This window comes from Pan paniscus, chromosome 7 (genome assembly GCF_029289425.2).
Source record: "Pan paniscus chromosome 7, NHGRI_mPanPan1-v2.0_pri, whole genome shotgun sequence".
Taxonomy (NCBI): Eukaryota; Metazoa; Chordata; class Mammalia; order Primates; family Hominidae; genus Pan; species Pan paniscus.
Window position 1 is genome coordinate 115,750,629 of NC_073256.2, and position 23,654 is coordinate 115,774,282.

The following is a 23,654-nucleotide window of genomic DNA, read 5'->3' on the forward strand; positions in this document are numbered from 1 at the left end:
AGCATCCTAACACATTCCTGTGTCCTCTTTCAGAGAGTCCAAGGGATCGGAGCTCCCTGGAGTCTGTGTTTGGCTCATTCCTGGTGAGGCTGAGTTTCTGAAAGGAAGTGAAAGTCTGGGCCCCACAGGAGAAACAGGGAGGGTTCTGTGTCCCCAGTACAGCAGAGCAAAGCCAGATAGGTGCTCTCCTCTGCCTCCGTGTCCCCTCCGGGATGGAGGGGGCCCTGCTGTCCTGGGAGTCTGGGGTGGTCTCCCATGAGTTCAGCATGAACCATCTGCCTCCTCCTCCCAGGGAGTGTTTGTCCCAACTCCTGAGGGCCTCATCTGTGCAGGGCCAGCCAGGCGAGGAGGACATGCCTTGGGAACAGTCTGTGCTTGTTCCCTCAGCCCTAGAAGAGACTCTGCCAGGTGGTACTTGCCCTTCCCTGGGGAGGAGCCTGCAGTATGTTCTCTGTCAACCTTTACTGATGAGCACATGTTCCAAGCAGAGCCCCAGGGGACTAGCATCTTCTCTGACCCCTTCCAGAGAAACACTGGGTGAGAGGCTGAGAGAGGAGACCCCACAATGGGGACACCGCAGCCCCAGAAGAGGAGGAGCAGCCTCTGGGGAGGGCCTGACCTTTCCTTTGTTGACTTTCTTGGGCCTTGCACTAATTGTGAAGAAGTAAAAACTGAGTTATCAGTCTCCAGCTGTTCCCACAGCTGCTGACATTTGAGGGAGGCCAAGGGCAGTGGACTCCTCCCCACCACACAACCACACTCGCAGCTGTCCACTTGAAGGTGGGCCTGCCTTGCAGGAGGTCCCCTTTGACTCCAGAGACTCAGACACTCCCAGCTCAGGGTAGGCGTTTAGAAGTTAGGCTGTGAATCCAAAAACCCCAGACTTGAGTTCTGGCTGCCACTTAATTACTTGAACCCAGGATAGTTTGCTTAACTCTTCTGAGCCTGGGCTTCCCCATCATCTTAGTTTTGTCTCCCCCATAGAAGTACCTTCTAAGATGGGTGTTCTGGTGCTGGTGTTTTAATTGGGAGGTGATCCCAGGAAGCCCCAGCAGGGGAGCAGGTAAGGAAGGGAAGTAAGCCAATGAAAGATCATTGTCAAGCCAGTGACAAAACAGAAGCTTAATCCTGCTGGGGAACTCTTAGAGGCAGTGGAAAATACATGTCCTGGAATTATCCCCCATCTCCCTAACCCCAGGGCAAAGGAGCTGGCATATTGATCCACCAATTCCCACCAGTCATTGTTTGAGGGCTGCCCCTGGGGAGGGGGATAGGGATCATATCTGTGTCCCTCTGGCCTGCCCTATGCACAGGTAGAGCAGGCTCCAGCCACAAGAGATAGCCTAAGGCAGAGTCACACACTACTCTTGCACACTACCCTTGTTACAAAGTAGACTGCGTGCTATAGGCAACCAAGGACGTGTCTTCATCCTCCAAACCTCCAGTGCCCTCCAGTGCTCTGGTAAGTGCCAAGGGGATATGTTGGGGCACCCTGAGCCTCTGCTACCACCACCTCTAAAACAAGAGAAATGACACTGGCTGCTTAGGATGGCTGTGGGGATATACGCAGATTTTGTTTTATTTGATTTGTTTCAGTAGGCAGTTGACTTGGTTGAACTCACACTGCATATTCTGTCTCCTGGGTGGCAGCTCAAACCTCTACAAATGCATAATTCAGAGGTCAGCCCAAGATTGAGGCAGAGTTTATGCACTGAATTTAGTGCTTATCCTCTTTTGATCAGTCTTTTCAATGATATTGCCTCCATTTACAGTGAATATAGTTTCCTCAAACCCTGTCCTTTTGCCAGAAAAACTATATGCTGTCTCTCAGAGTTCTATTCTAGCATCTCTCTATGGGACATGCTCCTGCTGGCTTTTTAAAAGTTGACCGTGGGGCAGGTGCAGTGGTTCATGCCTGTAATCTCAGCACTTTGGGAGACTGAGGCAGGAAGATCACTTGAGGCTGGGAGTTCAAGACTAGCTTGGACAACATAGCGAGACTCCATGTCTACAAACAATCAAAAATTAGCCAGGTATGGCTGGGTGTGGTGGCTCACGCCTGTAACCCCAGCACTTTGGGAGGCCGAGGCGGGTGGATCACGAGGTCAGGAGATCGAGACCATCCAGGCTAACACGGTGAAACCCCGTCTCTACTAAAAAATACAAAAATTAGCCAGGCACGGTGGTGGATGCCTGTAGTCCCAGCTACTCGGGAGGCTGAGGCAGAAGAATGGCGTGAACCCGGGAGGCGGAGCTTGCAGTGAGCCAAGATGGTGCCACTGCACTCCAGCCTGGGTGAAAGAGCGAGACTCTGTCTCAAAAAAAAAAAAAAAAAAAAAAAAAAATTTAGCTGGGTATGGTGGTGCATGCCTGTAGTCCCAGCTACTTGGAAGGCTGAGGTGGCAGGATTGCTTGAGTCTGGGAGGTCAAGGCTGCAATGAGCCATGATTGCACCACTGTACTCCAGCCTGGGCAACAGAGTGAGACCTTGTCTCAAAAATAAATCAATAAAATAAAACTTGACTGTAGGTTACCATTCTGCTTAACAATAAGCTGAATGAATAAGCACACAATAACTAGGGTTGAGAGAGTCAATCAAATAAAACCCACAATCAAGTTAAGGACCAGTCCTGAATACAGATAACCTGTCTCATTGTCCAATCATGCCTCCAACCACATGACTGAACTTTCAGTTTGGGTGAAAAAAAGTCCCTTGTAGCTATGTAGCCTTTTATTATTTCTGTAATGAATCCCTATTTGGCCCCAGAGATATCAATATTCCAACAGTTCCTGTTCTTGCCCCAATGTTCTCATATAGGACTTCTTGTCCCCAGAAAGTCTACTAATCCCCATAACCTTATCCCACCCTCTCTCACTCAGCTAAAATTTTCTGAGAATCCACTTCTGATGGTGCCCCTAGGAGAGGGGTGACAATTTTGGATGAGTGGGGAGATGCCAGGTTTCCAGATTGTTCTGAGGGTTAAATAAGTTAATACACATAAAGTGCTTAGGACTTGTCTTGCACGTAGGCACACAGTAAGCCCTTGATAAATGGTGGTGGTGGTAATATTGTTATTATTATTATCTTATTATTATTCTCTCTTCTCTTCTTAGTTGTAAATATCATAAGCATAGAGTAGGAACTCAATCACTGTGCGTGGAATGTAACTTAATTGGAAAGATGCCCTCCGTCATGGCCTAGAACCTAGACGCCTCAGAGCCTAATTAGCAGTGGGTCAGGAAATACAGATGCCTCCCCTGAAATGGTGATACTAAGGTGTATTAGTCCATTTTCACGCTGCTGATAAAGACATACCTGAGATTGGGCAATTTACAAAAGAAAGAGGTTTAATGGACTTACAGTTCCACACAGGTGGGGAAGCCTCACAATCATGGCAGAAGGCAAAGAAGAGCACATCACATCTTACATGGATGGCAGCAGGCAAACAGAGACAGCTTGTGCAGGGGAACTCCTCTTTTTAAAACCATCAGATCTTGTGAGACTTATTCACTCTCACGGGAACAGCATGGGAAAGACTTGCCCCCATGATTCAATTACCTCTCACTGGGTCCCTCCCATAACACATGGGAATTCAACATGAGATTTCGGTGGGGACACAGACAAACCATATCATAAGGTGACCCAGGTCAGTGTCACCTCCACCAGGAGGGCTCTTTTAAACCATCTGAATTTGGCACCCCCCTCTATGTTCCCATTGTACACCACTCTTGTTCCAAAGTAGACTGGGTGCTATGGGCAACCAAGGATGTATCTTCATTCTCCAATCCTCCAGGGCCTGACACACAATAAACATCCAGTAAGTATTTGCTAACTGAATATAGGCTTACTTATCTTCCCCCCAGGCATTTTATTTTATTTTATTTTATTTTATGTTATGCTATTTATTTCGGCTTTCATCTTAGGTTCAGGGGGTACATGTGCCGGTGTGTTACATGGGTAAATTGTGTGTTGCTGGCATTTGGTGTACAAATGATCCCATCACCCAGGTAGTGAGCATAGTACCCAATCATTTTTCAACCCTTCCCCTACTCCCAACCTCCCCGCTCTAGGGTTCCCCAGTGTCTACTGTTCCCATCTTTGTGTCTGCCCCCACGCATTGTAATGTCTAGCTAGCACAGTACCTGCCCATAGTAGAGACTTACAGGTTTATTAAGTGTATGAAGGGCATAGATTTCCTTCATTACATGCAGGTGAAAGAAACATACTTTTTCCTTCTAAATCTAGTTAAATCTGGCTCTAGCCTGACTGAGAAGTGTCTGATACATTGATTCAGTAACACCCAACTCTAATCCCTTATCTGCGCCTACCACAGAGGCTGGAAAAGCTACAATGCTCTTTTTTCCCCAGCATCCTTTGCAGTTAGGAGTGGTCAGGAGACACAGTATAGGCTGATGAGATGTAAGACATCTGCTGGCAATGTCCTTACTTTCCTTCTTCCTGTGCGATATACAGACACATGCCTGGGGGTACAGCAGCCCCCTTGAAAACATGAGGTGACAGTGTGAGGAAAAGACTGAGACAGTCACCCACGAGCCAGCCTTAGCGTCCCTGAGTTATGAACCAGTGCCTCCAGACATCTGCCTGCAGGCTATTGGCTAAAAGGACTCCAGTTAAGTCTTCTGGATTTAATTCCTCACTGAAACCAGATGGGGCACCTCTCTTTCCAGAGGAGCCTGAGGAGGGGTAAATAAGAGATGTTTATCCAGTTATCCTGCCACAAATGAATGAAAATATCTTGCTCAGGTAGTTTAAGTCCAGAATTAAGCATGGAATTTCCCTTCTGTAAAAAAAGGAAGTTGGACCAGGTGATGGCAAAGGTTGTCGCCCTGGAGTCCAGCCTGGAAGAGGCAGCCACAGTGGTGACATCCTGTGATCCCCACCCTTCCTGACTCAAGCTGAACTTGCTAAGAGAGTGCAAGGCTCAAATAGAGAGTGTTCCAGGCTATTCCTACGTCCTTCACCAACCTGCGAGCAAAGGGAGCACTGGACAGGGAGGGAGTGAGGATACACCCAGCAGAGTCACTGGGACTGGAGGAGGCCAAACGCCATGCGTAAGTCAGCAGGCAGGTGTGAGAACCAGCTCGACTTGAAAGGCAAAGACTTAGAGAGCTGTAAAGTTGAGAGCTGAAGAGGGAACTACCATGAATGTGAGTGTAGTGGAGAGAGGGTGGGGATATTTATGGAGCTGATTCTAGAGACCAGAACAGTAGCTGATGGGGAAGAGCTGTCTTCCTCTTAACCTGCTGCAGATTTTAAATTCCGAGAGGAGCTCACCTTCTAGCCCACTCAGATGTGTGCATGTGTGTGTGTGTGCGTGTGTGTGTGTGTGTGCACGCACATGCATGGTATGACTACTGGCCCCTTAGCCTTCAGGCTGATTGAGGGAAAAGCTTTATGCTGTCACATCTCAGCACCAGTGGGCTTCAGAATCTCTAAATGGAACCTGCAATCACTTGGATATGGGGGAAGAAAGGGAGCAACTAAGCCCTTGGCACGGGTCTAGTGTTGTGCTGGCACCTGCATATCCATTGTACTTGCAGTGAACCTGCAAGGTAGAGATGATCAAACCCACTTCATCGGCTTTGCAGAGAGCACTTGATGAGACGCACTTGATGAGACCAGAACTCACCACTGGCAGGGCAGCTCCCCTGAGCTTCCACATTTCCTGCTTGCACAGCTTAGATCTGTGTGGCTATGTGCAAGTCACCCAGCCTTTAAGAACCTCAATTGGCCATTTGGAAAAAGGGGGTAGTTTGGAGTTGCAGGCCCAGATGATGATTCCCCTTCTCCTTGGTCCTCAGTGTTATAGTGAGGATGGAATTAAATAACATTTGTGAATTCTTATAAAATTGTGAAGTGCCATGACAATTAAAGGATTATAATTATTTTCCACCACAACAATAATAATAAGCTAAATTTGACTCTGGCATAAAAATGCAATGGCTAAGATTCAGTGATGTAGAACAGATCAATTTGGGGAAAATTATACTTCATATGCATTTCACAAGCTAGTGGAAGTGCACATTGCCACGGCCATGAGAAAGACCAGGAGAAGAGAAAGGCTCATAAATTCAGCAAGTCTACCCAATTTTGGTTGACTCAAACGCACAACAATTTATTCTCAAATACTCTGCTGGGCTTAAGGGAAGACTCAATGATTAAAATATACTCTTAAAGCGTTGAAGAGAGTTTAAGCAATCATTTGTATTCTAAATAGGCCTTCCTGACACATCCTCCTTAACATGTTAGATCAGAAAAAGAATTCAAAGCCAGAGGCTGGCTGGCAGCGCTCCTGCTGTTCTATCAAGTTGACTGTGGGTTCCCGTTCTGCTTAGACAATAGGCTGGATAAATGAGCATGCATAGCCAGGGCTTGGAAATCTAATCAAATGAAACCTTCCATTAAATTAATCTGACACAGCTTTGGCCATTTTTCTCGACCAGTCCTGAATTCAGATACTCTATCCTATTATCCAGCTGTGTCTCCTACCATGTGACCCAATTTTGAGTTTGAAAGAAAACGTCCCCTGTTGCTATGCGGTCTTCTACTGTATCTGTGATTCTGCTCGCCTTGTTGAAAGCTCATGAACACCCTGATCTCACACTCCTCTACTTGCCTCTCTCTTCTCACACAGGATCTCTCAACTGGAAATGGTCTCCTCAGCCCCATGCCCCAGTCCACTCAGTTGAAGCTTTCTGAGAATTCACTGCTGATGATGCCCCTTGGAGAATGCTGATTATTTTGGGTGAGGAGAGGTGCCATGTCTTGGAGCATCTAAAATCACCAGCCCATGAGACATGAGAGCAATGCTGAGTTCCATGCAGAGATAGAAGAAGAGTGTCTCCCACATTTAGTCCATGAACCTCAAAGCACCTCTGCTTATACCAGTGTCCTCAACCTCCTTATAACAGCAGCCCCTCTGGCTTTCCTTCTAAGCCTTCTGTCTGCACGAGGAGCCCGTGAGGCACTGACCCTCTGCCGTTCCCTGCATCCTTCAGTCTCTACTTCTCTTCCTTCCCAAGGCAACTCTGCCATCGATGTCTTCCATGCTGTCTGGCCAGCAAAGGCCCTGTGCATGTCACTGCCCATAGACAGGTGCTCAGAGTTCCACAGATGGGCTATCAGTTCAACCAAAAGCAAACCTCGCATCTCTCTGAATCCCACTTTGGACCCAGCTACCACACCTTGCAATGTGAATTTTGCAATGTGAATTTTCTAATTCCAGATTCTCTGTCCTGTTGTAACTTGTGTGTCAAACCATGTGTTTCCATTTTATGTCTTGAAAAATATGATCAGCCTGGCTCTGGGGGCTTGCACTGCCCTTAAGTCCCTTCTGACTCATGCCCAGCTGTCTTAGAGCACAGAGCAGCCTCCTACACCTCCCTTGCCAGATGCCTTCTGGCCAGGCTGGGTGCTGGAGGGAAGACCTGTGTCTCTCAAATACCCTCGTTGGTCCCTTCCTCAGCCAGAGAGCGCCATGTGCCCAGAAGGAAAAATTTGACTCCAGTCCAGTCCAAGGTTCAACAATCAAGTTTTGTTTAGGATATAAGGCCATTGAACTGGTCTAATTTATTTTCTCTGCACTTGTGTTTCCTAAGTTTTTCCACATTATTTCTAATTTGGGCTGTTAGAAAGGGGAAAAATTAAAAACCAAGGATCTAGAGATAATGGAACATCTTGGTGGTTACTGCATTAAAAACCAGCTGGCTAAAATCGGTTTGGAAGATCTTAGAAGGCAATCTGACTCAAACACTGTGCAAATCAAAATTGGGAGAGTCCACAGGCCAAGGAGCAGCGGAAACACTAAATGCACTCCCTCCCTCCCTAGTGAAAACACATGTGGACTCATGTGAACGCCGTCCTCTCGCCTTCATCTACTTCTGGAAATAATGAAATAGAGAACTAGGAACTGCTGTTCGGATTGGGGACCCCCAGGCATCCCTAACATGTGGCCCTATCTGTGACCCTTTATCTATCTGCCTTGCTCAAAGCTGTATTTTCATGAGCACATGGTAAGACCTTAACAAATATTTGTTGAATAAATGAAGGAAGGAGGAATGGGATAAAATACATTTCAGTTGACTCAGATGCTTTTTTGGAGAGTTAGATATGCATTTACAAATGGGTGGATATATAAAGAAATAGATGAATAACCAAATTGGCACTAATTGATACGGTTGATAGAACACTGACACCATCTCTCTTGTCGACAGCGTGTGATTGAATTAACAGTATTAAGTATGTCTATGATATGACCCTCCCTGCTCTCTTCTATCATCCTCCTTACATCTTTCTTCACCTCCAGAAACTATCCCCTCCACAAACACACAGACATTTGCGTGTCTACAAAAACAAAATCTTTCACAGATGGTACAGGTGCTAACAGAAAGAAGAAAGGGGAAGAGTGGATTCTAAGTGTTTCTTTTCACTTAATAATTTACCCCCAGATCAGTAGGAGTTTTGGTACAGCTCAAAGTCCTAAGACTGGGAATATAATTTCTAGCAGTGTATTCTTGACAACAACATGTCCTTATTGCAATGAATTATGTACTAGCAAAGCATCCATCACCACCCCCCAGAAAGTCTGACCAATTGGTTTCAACACTTAGACGAGGCTTATTTTCAACCAGCCATGCCCATTTGTACACGCCTACTAAGTGTAACCCACATAAATTTGAGTGTCCTCATGGCCTTTTCAGCTCTTGCATAGTCAAAAGAAATAAACATTCAACTCCTAAATCCTTAAGGAAAAATGAAGATTTGGAGATGGGTTTTCTGATGATGTGGCACAAGGATTTTGCATTGCTCTAACTGCTCTTCTCATGAGAAGCCACTGGCCTGTGCTTTGAATTTAATGCAACAAAATCTATCACCTTACAACTCTTCTAGAGCCAACAACTAGGCTGCATAACTCCCTTTTAGAAGTATGAGGGAAACATATTCACAGGAAAACATCTTCACTTAAGGCCAATAGGCCCCCTCACAACACTCAATACGTCTCCTCATTCAACCCAGCTTCTCCTTTCTTCTTCCCCTATAGAGTGTGGAGCCTAGGGGATTTAAGGCAGTGGGGTCTGGTGCCTCTGCAGCCTGCCCTGCCCCTGCCACATCACTAACATCTGAGCACAACATCCAGTCTTTCCAACAAAAGACTCTGCCCCTTGGCGATATCCACAGACCACATTTACTCCAAGTTACAAGCTAAAATGTTGTTTCTTGCCACAAATAAAACACAAGTTACTTACTCCAAAATTTAATGTACCCAGGGGGGCGACGCTGTCTCATTTATGCTGAGGCCTGAGAAATGCCTTATGTGTGACCAACATCACTCCTCGAGGGACAAATCAGGGGGTACTAAGTCCCAGGCTGGATCTGAAGTGTTCCCTGAGTGGGACCAAGGGAGCTTCTCTCCCATTCATCTTGCTCCTCAGCTTAAGACACAGCAGCCCCCAAACCACCCCCACTGCCCTAGTTTAAACTCAATTATTCCATCTCGCTTGCAGAAGCTGCCATTTTGCCTCTTTTTGTTCCTTGGGCTTGATTAGCCACATCAACAGAGGGAATTCAAACGGCCCCTCCAGTTTAAAATCAGCTCTCAAATTGCACAGCCACTCTTTGCCAAAAGTTGCTGATCTATCTCCCGCAAGGATTGATCCAAGTGCTTCTCATTATCCAAGCTAGCTTCTATTGCTCCCGAGGTGCTGCCTGCGATAGTAGCTCCTCCTACCACAACACAGGAAAATATCTGTGCCAGTAACAGATTCCTACTTATGAATTAAATACATAAATCCTAGCTAACCTCCTCTCTACCCTCTACTGTCTCTAGGGCAGTGAGGTGGTTGGCCACTAGAACAGACATCTGGCTGCGTTAGAGTTGCAAACAGTCCCCATTGTTCAGGCCTCATCTAACAACATCTTTCCTCTGCCTTTGCTGCATACCACCCCTGAAACCTTCAAATGGAGCCGCTAACACAGCTCAAAGCCTTTTTCTCTGGTTCCTTGCATGGAACTTCCTGTGAATTTCTTACGTTTCTAGTAGCAATCAGCTTGTATAAACAGTTTCAAAGCCAACTTGATTGCCAACCTTACAGTAGCTGTTGTGCTCCCGGGGAGCTGGTCCCAGCTAGAGCAGGGCAACAATGTGAATGAGTCCAACTGTCCTTATCACTGACCTCCTCATTCCTTGCACAAAGCTCCTGTTTCTTAAAGCAGTTGCATATCTATCAGGATTGGATGTGCTAATGTCCAATTTGCAATCTCAAGAGAGAGGGTTTTTGTTTTTCAGGTTATAAATGCTTTACTTTTTTAACATAGAAGAAGCTCGGTGGTGGACGTGTATGTGGCCATTTGATGTTTTTATGACTAAAAGTTACAGTTCAGGCTCTCTCTCTTATAGAATATAAATGTATCCCTACATATGCATATGTAATTCTTATCAAAATTAAGCTTAGTTACTAAAAGAAGATTCACTATCTGAACTTTCTTCTATAATTTTTCACTTTCACCATCAGGCACTGGAGCATCTGGCCTCTCAGGAAGGTCTGGGACTAGTCCTTCTGATATCATTTTGCTTTTTGTTTTGCTTTGTTTTTGTTTTGAGACAGGATCTCACTCTGTCACCCAGGTTGGAGTGCAGTGGCGCGATCTTGGCTCACTGCAACCTCCACTTCCCAGGTTCAAGTGATTCTCCTGCCTCAGCTTCCCAAGTAGCTGGGATTATAGGCATGTGCCACCACGCCCGGTTATTTTTTGTCTTTTTTGGTAGAGATGGGGTTTCACCATGTTTGCCAGGCTGGTCTCGGACTCCTGAACTCAAGTGATCCACCTGCCTTGGCTTCCCAAAGTATTGGGATTACAGGCGCGAGCCACCATGCCTGGCCTAATTTTGTTTCTGATTGCCATTGCTGGTACACCTACTTGAGCGATTTTGAGATTTCTGGCATATCTTGGATCCTTGGCTACAGTTAAGCTATTTCCTGCCGATCCCTCACTTTCCTGGGGTCCAGAGTCTTGTGTACTGTTCTGTAACTGCTCTGAAGTGGCTTCAGAATGTGCCGAAGTCCATTTGTGACACTAGTGACACTTAAAGGAGATACTTCAACTGTGACATCATCTAGGTCAGAGACAGATGACAACTTTGTGTCTAAAATGTTGAGAGTTGTTTCAATTTGTTGGGTACAAAGACAAAGGTCTGCCAGTTTCTCCTCACCAACCGTAGAAAAGCAGTTGAGGAACTCTACAGTGTGCACCACAAATTGGTTTAGAAAAGCCACTGTTCTTTTCTGTTGAAGAGTTGGCACCTTGGTCAGGTCATGCCTGACCCCATGAGAGGAAGCCCATCGTCATCCATCTTCTCCGAGGGCGGGGGCCCCAGGGTTCACCCACAAACCCCTCCCAGATGGGGCCGCCCAAGCCAGTAATGGTGTGTCAAGAGGGAGTTTTTGTAGGCATCCTCCATTTAACTGGTTCACAGGGCCCTATATTTATTCGATTCTGTGTGTGGTACTGAGACCTGAAAACCATATTCTTCTCTAAAAGAGTAATTTTGGCCAGGCCGGGTGGCTCATGCCTGTAATCCCCACACTTTGGGAGGCCACAGTGGGTGGATCACCTGAGGCCAGGAGTTCCAGCCCAGCCTGGCCAACACGGTGAAACCCCGTCTCTACTAAAAATACAAAAATTAGCCAGGCATAGTGGTGCATGCCTGTATTCTCAGCTACTCAGGAGGCTGAGGCGGGAGAATTGCTTGAACCTGGGAGGTGGAGGTTGCAGTGAGCCAAGATCGCGCCACTGCGCTCCAGCCTGGGCGACAGAGCAAGACTCTGTCTCAAAAAAATAATAATAATAAAATAAAATAAAATAGTAATTTCGACACCAGAATAGGGTCTACCATTTCCTCTCAGGCTTTCCCATGCTATTTGGTCCTTATAACTGACTCACCTACACTTATTTGTATTACAATTCCAACAACTTGGCAATCCCAGAAGGTGTCTCTGTGAGTCAGGTCATGATTATTATTTTAATCTAAGAAACAGAAGATTGTGCCTCAGGCAAAGTCCCACTCATCCCTCCACCCTACAAATAGAACCTACACAAAGCTGGGTCCGTTTGTAGCTCTTTCCACTTTGGGTTGCTTGCTAAAGCATACTCAAATCCAACTTCGAAACAGTGGGGACCTTTTGTGACGTAAACTGGCTAGCTCTTCACCCCGCCTGATTCCTCTTCCTCCTGGCCACACAGGTAGATAAATTTCCCAGCCTCCCTTGCAACTAGGATTGGTCATGTGACTGTGTTCTGACCAATGACATGCCAGTGGGTATGATGTGGGCCACTTCTGAGCCTAGACTATAAAAACATCCTGTATCCATCTCTACTCCCTTTCTCCTTCTCCTGGCTTGATGTAAGTGAGCTCTGCACTATCGGAAGGATGTGTTGAAGATGGGGAGGTGCCCAGTCCCTGAATCATCACTTGTAGGAGAGATGCCCACTAATTTAGAACAAACATTTTGGACTCTACTATGATCTGAATGTGTCCCCCAAAATTCACATGTTGAAACTTAATGATCAATGTGATAAACAGGTGGGTACTTTAGGAGGTGATTAAATCATGAGGTTTGTACCTGCATGAATGGGATTAGGCTCTCACAAAAGGGCTTGATAGAGTGAGTTCACTCTCTTCCACCCTCTCACCATGTAAGGACACAACGTCTCCACTTCTGGAGGATGCTGCAATAAGGAACCATCTTGGAAACAGACAGTAGCCCTCGCCAGACACCAGTCCTGCCAGAACCTTGATCTGGGACCTCCCAGCTTCCAGAATTATGAGGAATTTCTGTTTTTTATAAATTATCCAGTCTCGGGTATTTTGTTATAGCAGCATAAATCAACTAAGACAGACTCTATGTGAATAAGAAGTGAAATTCTATCATGACTGAGCCACGATACTTTTGTTGATGATAGTAGTCAGCATTACTTCATCTAAAACATTATAATGAGTGGTTTCCTGATGTGGCAGCACATCACACAGAAAACCTTCTTAAAATTCTTCAAACATCTTCTCATCTCCTTCCCAACCACTCCATCTCTATTCCCTCCTAAGAGTCTGCTTCCCACTCATGGACGTGCCTGTAACCACAATTCTTTGAGAAATATAATCCCACTCTTATTCTGACCCCTTTTCTTCTGAGAGGCTGCCATTATCTTTACCCTGAAATGTGGGTAAATTTTAAAGCCTTCATCTGAACACAGAAAGTTTGCTTTAATAGGTTAAACATGTTCTCCAACAATTTTCTCTAGACTCAATAAAAGTAAACTTCATCCTATTCCAGGCTATCTGAACAGATGATTTTTTGAAATTCCAAAGTAATCTAATATAATTAAAATAATGTGGTATTGTTGTACAATGATTATTACAAAAGCATTATTTGTTCATCAGGGTAAGAGAGACTCTGCCATAGGAGACAGCCAGTCCCCCTCAAATCTCAGTGATGTGACCCAGCTGTATGCACACAGTCTGTTTCAGGTCCCAGAGACTCTAGGGCACTTGTACTCCATGGGGTAGCTCAGAGATCCAGGCTGCTTTGACCTTGGGGCACCATCATGTCAACATGTACTTCCACAGCAAAGGGAGAAAACACTGCAGGCTTTCACACAAGCTGGGCCATTCAGTGCTCTGGCCCATATGCAACTTGTCACCTCAGATCACAGCTCATTGCCCAGAGCAAGCCACATGGTTCCTCCAAACTTAAGAGGGGCCAGGGAAATGTCACCCTTCCATATGCCCAGAAGGGACTGAGAGCTGGATTTGGGCGATCAAGATGCACTAGAAGACTCTACCTTTGACATCTTTTATTTTGGTTTCTTAATATTTATACCTTAAACTTCTGGGAAGTCTAAATTTTTCTCAAAAATAATCTTGTGTTTGAAACTGTTTTTTTTTTTTTTTTTGCTAAGTGATTTGGACTTTTTCTTTCTAGCCCCAGCTAATTAGAATGAATGTAATGTAAGGAAACATGTTCCTTTAATATAAACAAGAGCAAGGGAAATTAGAACCCTAAGAGAGGACCGCTCCTTCTCTCAGGAGACACACTCCACTGGGCAGGCCTGGAGGCCAGTGCAGGTGGGAGAGGGTCAGGAGAGGAGGTGCTTCCAGCATTGTGTTCCCCACCCCTCCTCTTTCCAAGTCACAGAGCTTTCTACCATGATAAAAATACCTAGAGCCTCCGTCATTTTAGCAAGATTTAATTAAACTGCCCTAAATTAGAAAATCTAGTCATTGTTTGCATTCCTAGATGCCTATGTTTAGTTGAGTCACACGTAAGCAGAGAAATGAAAAATTAGCTTAATTTTTTGGCTGCAGGGAAGGGTGTGAATTAGCTTTTTGTCACTCGTGGGGAACATCTTGTGTCTTCCCTCAGCTGGGTTTCTCTGATGGGATTGCTTCTTCCCACCCTCCCGAAGGTCTCTAAGGACAAGCTGCAGCTTGGCTTTGTCCTGAGGGAATCCTCCAGAGCCCACAGACAGACCAGCCAGATGGCAGAATCCAGGGGACTCCTCCTGAGAACAGCTGTGACCCTTCCAGGCTTCTGAGTAACTGACAGCTGGCTCCCAAGTGGGCCTAGAATGGAAAGGGGGGCTTCTCACATGTGGGCTCAGAGCAGAGCTGAGTGCTGGGGAGGTGTTCAGGAACCTCCTGTCTTGAAAAAATGACTCAGGGAAACTTCCAGAATCCCAGGGGTGGGGGAGTGGAAGGCTGTAGAGAAGCAGTGAATGCAATGTTTAAGAACATAGTTTTGGCCGGGTGCGGTGGCTCACGCCTGTAATCCCAGAACTTTGGGAGGCCGAGGTGGGCGGATCACGAGGTCAGGAGTTTGAGACCAGCCTGGCCAGCATGGTGAAACCCCATCTCTACTAAAAATACAAAAAATTAGCTAGGAGTGTTGGCGCCCACCTGTAATCCCAGGTACTCAGGAGGCTGAGGCAGGAGAATTGCTTGAACCTGGGAGGCGGAGGTTGCAGTGAGCCAAGATTGTGCCACTGCACTCCAGCCTGGGTGACAGAGTGAGACTCTGTCTCAAAAAACAAACAAACAAACAAACAAACAAACAAACAAACACAGTTTCTGGAGCCACCCTGTTTTGCCTTGAATCCTGGCTCTATCATTGATGAGTTCTGTAACTGTGAACGTGGTACTCAACCTTTCTGTGCCTGTTTCCCCCTCAGATCATCCTAGCACATGCCCTACCGTGTTGTTGTGACGATTAACCTAGTTACTAGACGTTAATCCTTATAACAGTGCCTGGCTTACAGTAAGTGCCCAATAAATGCTAGCTTTTGTTATTATTACAAAGAGGCCGTCCCAGCCAAGCACCTGCCTATCTCTGGGAACTTCCACCTGCTTTCCTGTGGCAGCCCCCCAGGCATTCTCCTTCCAGAATGCCTCGCTGTTCAAGCAGTGGAGAGCTTTTAATTTAATTTAATTAATTTTTTAAGAGACAGGGTCTCACTCTGTTGCCCAGGCTGGAGTGCAGTGGTGTAATTGTAGCTCACTGCAGCCTTGAACTCCTGGGCTTAAGCAATCCTCTTGCCTCAGGTTCTCCAGTAGCTGGGACTAACGGTGTGTACCACCATCCCCAGCTAATTAAAAAAATTTTTTTGTAGAAATGGGGTCTCATTATATTGCCCAGGCTGGTCTTAAATTCCTGGTCTCAAGTGATTTTCCGACCCTGGCCTCCCAAAGTGCTGAGATTACAGGCATGAGCCACTGTGTCCAGTTTTGATTTTATTTTGGTCCAGAAAACTGATCACTTTGATGGACCAATCTGCAGGCAATGCCTGATCTGCGGGTAGGGAGAGCTACAAGCAGCGTGGTATCTCAGAAGCTATCCAGGGTTTGGGTCCAGCAACAAAGCTGTCATGGGGAATAGCCTAGAGCTGGAGAATCTTTCAGAAAACCCAGAGCCAACTCAGGCCCTGGAAGTAACCATGGAAACAGGAGCCCACAGAGGCATCCAGGGTGTGGGATAGGTACGTGGGTGGATGGATGGATGGATCGATGGGCGGCGGATGGGTAGGTGGGTGGGCAGGTGTCACTTTCACAGCAGAAGGGCGAGGGCTGGGGCAGCAGCTGTGAGCACCTCTGAACTGAGGGAGGTTTGGGAGCTTGGAATGTGTCCTAGGGTAGACAGCTGGGCATGATAAAGACAAACAGACCAGGACAGAAAGGGATCTTACCCTGAGAGATTTCTCACAACTTCCCAGCCTAGGGAAGGAGTAGAGGTCAAGGGAGGAGGAGCGGGGTGGGTTTTTGGAGCAGGGTCCTTGAGCTTCCACTCCATATCTAGGTGAATTCTGCCCCATCTAGACTCTTACATGTTATAGCTCCCCCTGCCCTCTCCCTCCCATCTATACCAGCCAGGCTTTTCCAAGCCCTCTGTGCTCCACTCTGCCACAACCTGCAGACAAAGACGTGCAGTCAGTGCATTTAGAGCAGTAGCTTCCAAGCACCTCCCACCACCCTTGGTGCCTGCATGGTGTTGTGTGCAGCACTGTGCTGGGACTGCAGCATCCTGCCACCAACTGCATGTATGTCCTGGCTCTGTAGCTTCCAAGTCTGGCTTCTGGCCCCAAGAGTCTGTGATCTGGCCAGGTACGGTGGCTCATGCCTGAAATCCCAGCACTTTGGGGGGCCGAAGCAGGAGGATCACTTGAGGCCAGGAGTTCAAGACCAGCCTGGCCAACATGGTGAAACCCCGTCTCTACTAAAAATAAAAAAATTAGCTGGGCGTGGTGGTGGGCACATGTAATCCCACCTACTCGGGAAGCTGAGGCAGGAGAATCGCTTGAACCCAGGAGGTAGAGGTTGGAATGAGCTGAGAGCACGCCACTGCACTCTAGTGTGGGCAACAGAGCGAGACTCCATCTCAAAAAAAAAAAAAAAAAAAAAGAGTCTGTGATCTGCCTAAAATCCCTCACTACATTCTTCTGCCCAAACCCCTCCAGCTTCAGTGGGAACGTGGAATGGCACCCTTCTAAAATGCAGTGCGGATAAGTTCACAGTGGAAGACTTTGTTCTGAGAAAAGGAAAACAAAGTCCTATTGAAGACTAAGAGAACATTTCTCAGTGCCAGCCAGGACTCCTAGAGAGCCTGGGCATCCTGGGCTTCATCCTGGACCTGGAGTGAGGTCCTTCCAGCCAAGGATAGCAATGAGGACTTTCCTGTGCCCCCTGTCTCCACCTTGGGAGAAATGGATGCAGGATGTCTACCAGCTTCTGCTCATCCATCAGCAGCAGAGAATGCCAGGGACCCCAGTTTCTGTGATCTGCTTCTTCCTATAATCTCGACACCCTGTGGTTTTATATGCTTGAGTTCTGGCCAGGGGATGTGCAGAGGTGAAGTCTGCCACTTTCAGACCTGGCCTCGAAAGCATCTTTGTGTCATTGTCCATGCTCTGTCTCTTCCCTTATCGCTCAACTTAATACAGAGGATGCCGGGAAAGGATTCTGGGGCCCTGGGAGGTGGCAGAGATCTAGATGGAAGGATACTGATCTTGGAATCACCATGTGGGGAAGACGCTTTCCAAACACCCAACTGGACCATAACACAAGCAAGAAATCATTGTTTTCAAGTTGCTCTCCTCCTTGTCCGAGGTTCTACTTTCTTTGGTCTCATTTACCTGAAGTCTGAAAGTATTTGATGAAAAATTGTGGAAATAATTAATAAATGTTAAATTGTGTGCTTTTCTGAGTAGCATGGTGAAATCTCTTGCTGTCCCATCCAGGACAGCAATCCTCCCTTTGTCTGGCGAATCCATGCTGCAGGTGCTCCCCACCCCTTAGTCACTTAGCAGCCACACTGGTTATCAGATCAACTGTCTCAGGGCCACAGTGATGTCCAAGTCACCCTTTTTGTAATAATGGCCCTAAAGCACAAGAGTGGTGACATTGACATATTGTTATAATTGTTCTATTCTATTATTAGTTATTGTTCATCTCTTACTGTGTCTAATTTATGAATTAAACTTTATCATAGGTATGTATGTATAGAAAAAAATTTCTAGGATTGGTACTATCTGTAGTTTCAGGCACCCACTGGGGGACTTGGAATGTATCCCCTGCAGATAAGGGGGGAATGCTGTATTATGTTAAGTCCCTGGGATTTGGGGGTTGTTTGTTACAGCAATTAGCCTACCCTAATTGGTCCTGCACCTACTTGAGACAGTTAAGAGGGCAGATTTGGATACCACAGAGACATGTTTGAGTCTAAACACCCCACTTAATGGGCATCATTAAATGAGGTAATAATAGTACCCAAGTGAGGGCAAGAGGCAAGCAGAGAGCTTGGCACAGGGCCGACGCATCACAAGCACTCAGCAATTGGCACTCGTCATGGCTAACATTTTCAGCACTTGCTATGTGTCAGGCCTTGGTATATAGCTCTTTAATGCATCTTTTAATTCTCACAGTAATCTTATGAGTGTGGGACTCTCATAGGTTTCAAGATGAGGAAAATGAGGCATAGAGAGAGTAAATGTTTCACCCAAGGATTCATGGCTAAGGGCAGGACTGGGACAGCTAGCTTCAGGGTGCAGGGCTGGCTCTTCATTTTCTCTGCCATCTTCATCTTCCGTAGTCACCTGTTGTGGTGGGTGGTAGTTGAGGCTCCTCCACTCCCTGAACGCACTGGAGGGCCTCAGGGTGAATTGTTCTGATCTGGACATCCCACTGGTCCCAGAAGGTAGGGCCAGTGAGAGGGGATGGGGGCTTCAGTTCAGCTGTCAGCCTCCCACAGAAAGTTCAGGAGAGGAGAGACAGCTGACTGCATAGGATATGCCTAAGGCCAAGGGAGAGGGAGCTTCTGGGTCCCTGGGCCTCAACCTCTGCACAGTGGTCTTCAGGAGGACCTAGGGTAGAGGGGAAAGATGGCCAGACCCCTGAGGCTGAGAGGGGCCCTGGAGGGAGGTGGTTGCCCCTACCCTTGCAGCCATGTTGTCCTCTTGTTCATTTCCTTTGTGGTGACTCTAAGTTTAAATTTAATCAAACTTCTCTTAATTATTCCAACCTTGGGCCAGGTGCAGTGGCTCATGCTTATAATCCCAGCACTTTGGGAGGCTGAGGTAGGTGGATCACTTTTAAGGTCAGGAGTTTGAGACCAGCCTGGCTAACATGGTGAAACCTTGTCTCTACTAAAAATACAAAAATTAGCCGGGTGTGGTGTCAGGTGCCTATAGTCCCAGCTACTCAGGAGGCTGAGGTAGGAGAATTGCTTGAACCCAGGAGGTGGAGGTTGCAGTGAGCCAAGATCGCACCACTGCACTACAGCCTGGGTGACAGAGCAAGACTCTGTCTCAAAAATAAATAAATAAATAAATAATAAATTATTCCAGTCTTGTCTCAGGATGTCCTGAGGAATTCAGTGGAGGGCCCCCAAGGGAGCAGTGCCTAGTGGGGCTGGTGAAGAGCCCTCTAAGGATAAGGAACTTGGAGCAAGAGGTATCAGAGGAGGGAACTTGAGGGCTCCAACCCCACAGGTGTAGGCCCTGTGCAGGCCAGACTGGAGGATCTGGGCCCCTTTTCATTAAAGGACTCTTAGAGAAGCCCTTCAGACACAACCACACCCTTCTCTGCCTCATTGTTGGCCTCCAGGGAGCACACAGGGATGGAAGGGTTGTAGTCAAATGGGGGAGTGGCCTCTGCAGATAAAGCCAAATGGCCCAGGCAAGGACTCACCTATAAAACAAATTCAGTCCAGCATCCAGGAACAATGCAAAAGCCATATAAACATTTACTGTTGCCTCCTGAGAAAACACTTCATGAGGAATTGCATTTGTAACGTGCAGCAAAACTTCTAAAATCCTTTGTTCTCCAATTTTCCTCTCAATCCCTCCCCTCCCCCCACTCCAACTTCACTGGGGCCTAGACCTGGCTTCCCTCATTCCAGGGTCTCGCTCTCCTGCCTCCCTCATCTCCAGGCCTGCCTCCATCCCCAGCAACGCCCCTGCGCCCTTGCTACTGTAAAGCCACCCAGACAGGCTGGCTAGCTCCCTTGTCCTCCGTCCCCATTTCCACCATCAACATCAAAACGGCTCAAGAGGGGATCCTCTTCCAAGGAGGAGGAGAAACTGTGACAGATCCTAATCTCAAATTGTTTCCAAGGTAAAGAATTCTGGGAGGAGCAGGCACAGGAAACCGTCTAGGAGTCTGGCATGGAGAGAGGCGACAACAAAGGCACTCAGCCCTCACAGTGCTCCCACCGCAGGCAGGCCCTGCCCTAAGAGCTGGGGCAGTGGGTGGGTGTCTGCCAAACCGAGTGAGACGCAGACCCCATCCCTGATACTGACCGCCGGGTGCAGACTCACGGACACACAGCTCTCGATCCGCACCCCCAAAGTCAGGCTGCTCAGGGGCTCAACCTTGGCTCCACCCTGGAATCGTTTAGGAGCTTAAGAAATGCTGATTTTCCCTCACCAGAGACTCTGATCTAATTGGCCTGGTGTGAGGCCCAAGGCATCTAGGAGGATTGGCTAAATTAAAATCTCCCTAGGTGATTCGAATGTGCAGCTAGGACTGAGATCTACTAAGCTGATCAGTTGCTCAGGAGAGCACCCCAGAGCCTGGGGGCTCCAGACCACAGCTCCAAGCACAGTGACTCCCTCCCCATCCAGTTCCCTTCTTGACGCATCAGGAGGAAGGAGTTGGGGCCAAGACTCTGGCAGGCACAGAATAACTTAACATAGCAGCTGGGGCCTCATTCATTCATCATCCAATCATGTATTCAATAACTATTTAATATACGTGTCGTGAAGGCAACAAGAGAAACTGACCAAGGGCTCCAGTTTAGACTGGGGAGTCAGGCCTCTCTGAAGAGGTGATATTTACATCACCTGAGTGGCAAGAAGGGGCCTGCCCCGTGAACTGCCATGCCAAGCAGGGAGTGTGGTAGTGCAGAGACCCTGCACAGGGAGCAAAGCGAGCGTGCGGCTGGAGCACAGCTGGTGGAGAAGAGAGCAGTGAGCCGAAGTTCGGGAGGTGGGCAGAGTGTATCGTAGGGGGTCTTGGAGCTGTGGTTAGGAGATGGTTTTCATTCTCAGTGCAATGGGAAGTCCCTGGAAGGTTTTCAGGAGGGAATGACATGACCTGGTTTGTGTTTTTAAAGGACATTCTGGCTGCTGTGGGGAGGATGGCTGGTGGGGAGCAGGATGGACACAGGTGAACTGTCCAGTCCTTCAGGGCGGAAAGCACCTCTGTGCTGAAACCCCAGGGGGAAGGTCAAGGACCCAACTGTTCCTCACAGTGGGGAATGTAGGTCAGGCAGCTCCCTCAGCCAAGCTGCCAGTGCAGCCCCCTCGCCTGTCAGGGGGAGAAAAGCTGAGTCTGAGATGTGTGGGCTCAGCTGAGAGATCATCACTGGCAGTGAAGGCAGAGATAACAGTCGACCAGGTGCAAGGATCTGGGCCACTGACTAAGGTCTCTTCATCCCCCTTCCCAGGGTGCCTCTCCCTGCACACCTGTACCCCCTCACCATCTTCCCAGCAGGCCAGGCCAGCCCAGAGGCAGGCCTCAACCTGCGCCTGGAGCAGGTGGCTGTATTTTAAGATCAGGGCTCAGACCTCTAAATAAACCATAAACAAAGCCAGCTTCCCCGGTATGGAAGGAGGGAGACGGCTCCATTTCTTTTCAGCACGGTGACTGGGAAATAAGCAAGTGGCTCTGCCTGTCACATACACTTAACCTCTGCAAAGGCATCTGTCAGACCCACAGAGCTTCTGTCTCAGCCTTTCCAAGAAATAACTGATGTGCCCCACATTGGGCTTCTCCCTGCAGGCTCCAAGTTCACTCTGCCATTCAAGGAAAGGTGAGCAGGGGGGCTTGTCCCTGACCCCAAACTCACAGGAGGAGCTATCAAAGGGCAGGCTTAGACACAGGGCCCCAGTGTAGCTGGAAGCATGTTGGCACAGCTCTCTCAGCTGGGGAAGGGGACAAGGGGGAGGGAGAGAGGGAGGAAGGTAGGAGGTCGGGTTGTTGGCAAGAGCAGGGGCAGAGCTGAGAGGGGCAAGGAGTGGCCTCTGTTAGAGAGATGGGAGGGTGAGAGCCCCAGGGGCCCAGGCAGAGCCTGGTCTGCAGGTGGGGTGGCCGTGGGTGTGGAAAAAACAAAGAAAAGCAGAAGGCAGAGGGCTCTCTCTCCATGGGTGAAATCTCCCACGACCACAGAGGATGAAAGAGAAAGAACAACAGACAGGAACAGAAGGAGGCGGGCAGATACATGAAGCAGGGGAGGGAGGAAAGCCCTGGAGGAATCAAACTCAAGTATGTGTAGAAGGAAGGACCCTCCAAATGCAGCAGAAAAAGGTGATTTATGCACTGAGCTAAACCAGAATAGCCAGGAGCCAAGGCCAAGGGAATGGGAGCGGCTGGGAATGGCGACATGTGGCAGAAGCCACAGAAGGGGGCTGTGAGCTCTGGAGGGGCCGGAAGGCAGGCAGCTCGTAGTGAAAGGATAGGGGTGAGAGCTAGGGAGAGCCACAGGGCCCATGAAGGCTGTCCCATAGGTGCTGCTGCTCAGGCCCCCACACCTTGCAGCCACCATCACCCCCAATGTGTGGAAGGGGGGATTGGAAAAGGGTGAAAGAGGCAGCGACACAGGGATTATAAATGCACTGAAGCACACACTCCCTCAGCAAGGGTGGCACTCTCTCCACAGCACCCCCATGGGGATGAAGGAGATCCAGGGGCTCCCAGACTGCAGCCAAGTGTGCGGGAGCCACAGACCTCCAATGATGGACCCAGCAGACCTAGATAGAGGCTGCTGTCCACACACAGACCCTGAAAGAAAGGGAGATGAAGACAAGGATAACCAAGATCAGATTTTTCTCCGTCTCTCCCTCTCAGACACACACACACACACACACACAAACACACTGGGAAATAAAGGGTGGCTTGTGTGCGTTTGAGGGTAGGGCAGAATGGAGGACTGGATTCCTCTTTTAGGGACCTGAAGAAAAGTTTTCCAAAGAAAAGTTTGACCCAAAGGTCAAACACAAGAAAGAGGAAGTGTGTGTGGCCCTCACTACCCTACTATCCCTCTCCCATGTGGCTGCCTCTGTGGAATCCCCCACATTTGCAGAGACCTGCAGGGGCATGGGTGTGAAGCCCTCTCAGCAGGAAACACACCTGCATTCACACCCACACACATGTCCAGAAGCCAGTGGGTCACAGGGATGGGTCAGACTTGGATGCAGGAGCCCCCATTTGAAGCCAGATTAAGGGTCCTCTACAGGTCCTCCAAGGAGGCCCCAAGCCCTCCAGAGCTACACAGAGCACCTCTTCAGCTGGGACGGCATTGCCAGGATTGCATAAAGAAAGAATGTGCTTCCCACTGTGGCAGTAGTGGTTGCACCATGAGTCCAGAGCCACCCTGCAAGGGCATTCCCAGGACTTCTGACGGAGACATGTAGACGCTAGCTCCCTGCTAAGCGCACACACCCACGGTGCTCCAGTCTTTGCAAGTGGACACCACAGAGAAACACCAAAGGGAGGGGGCTCCCCAGGGACTGGGTCCAGTAGGCAGGGCCTTAAGGACAACCCTAGGAGACCAAGAGCTCAGATCTGGGCCACGAGTCTTCTTAGGAATAG

General features: G+C 48.1%; 1 protein-coding gene and 1 pseudogene across 5 annotated transcripts in view; both read right to left on the reverse strand.

Moving 5' to 3' along the window:
• The window catches only part of STK3 (serine/threonine kinase 3), a 505,519-nt gene that overhangs the window by 85,940 nt on the left and 395,925 nt on the right, over positions 1–23,654 (reverse strand). The window lies entirely within an intron of this gene.
• On the reverse strand, positions 10,370–11,372 carry LOC100993497 (WASH complex subunit 3-like; annotated as a pseudogene).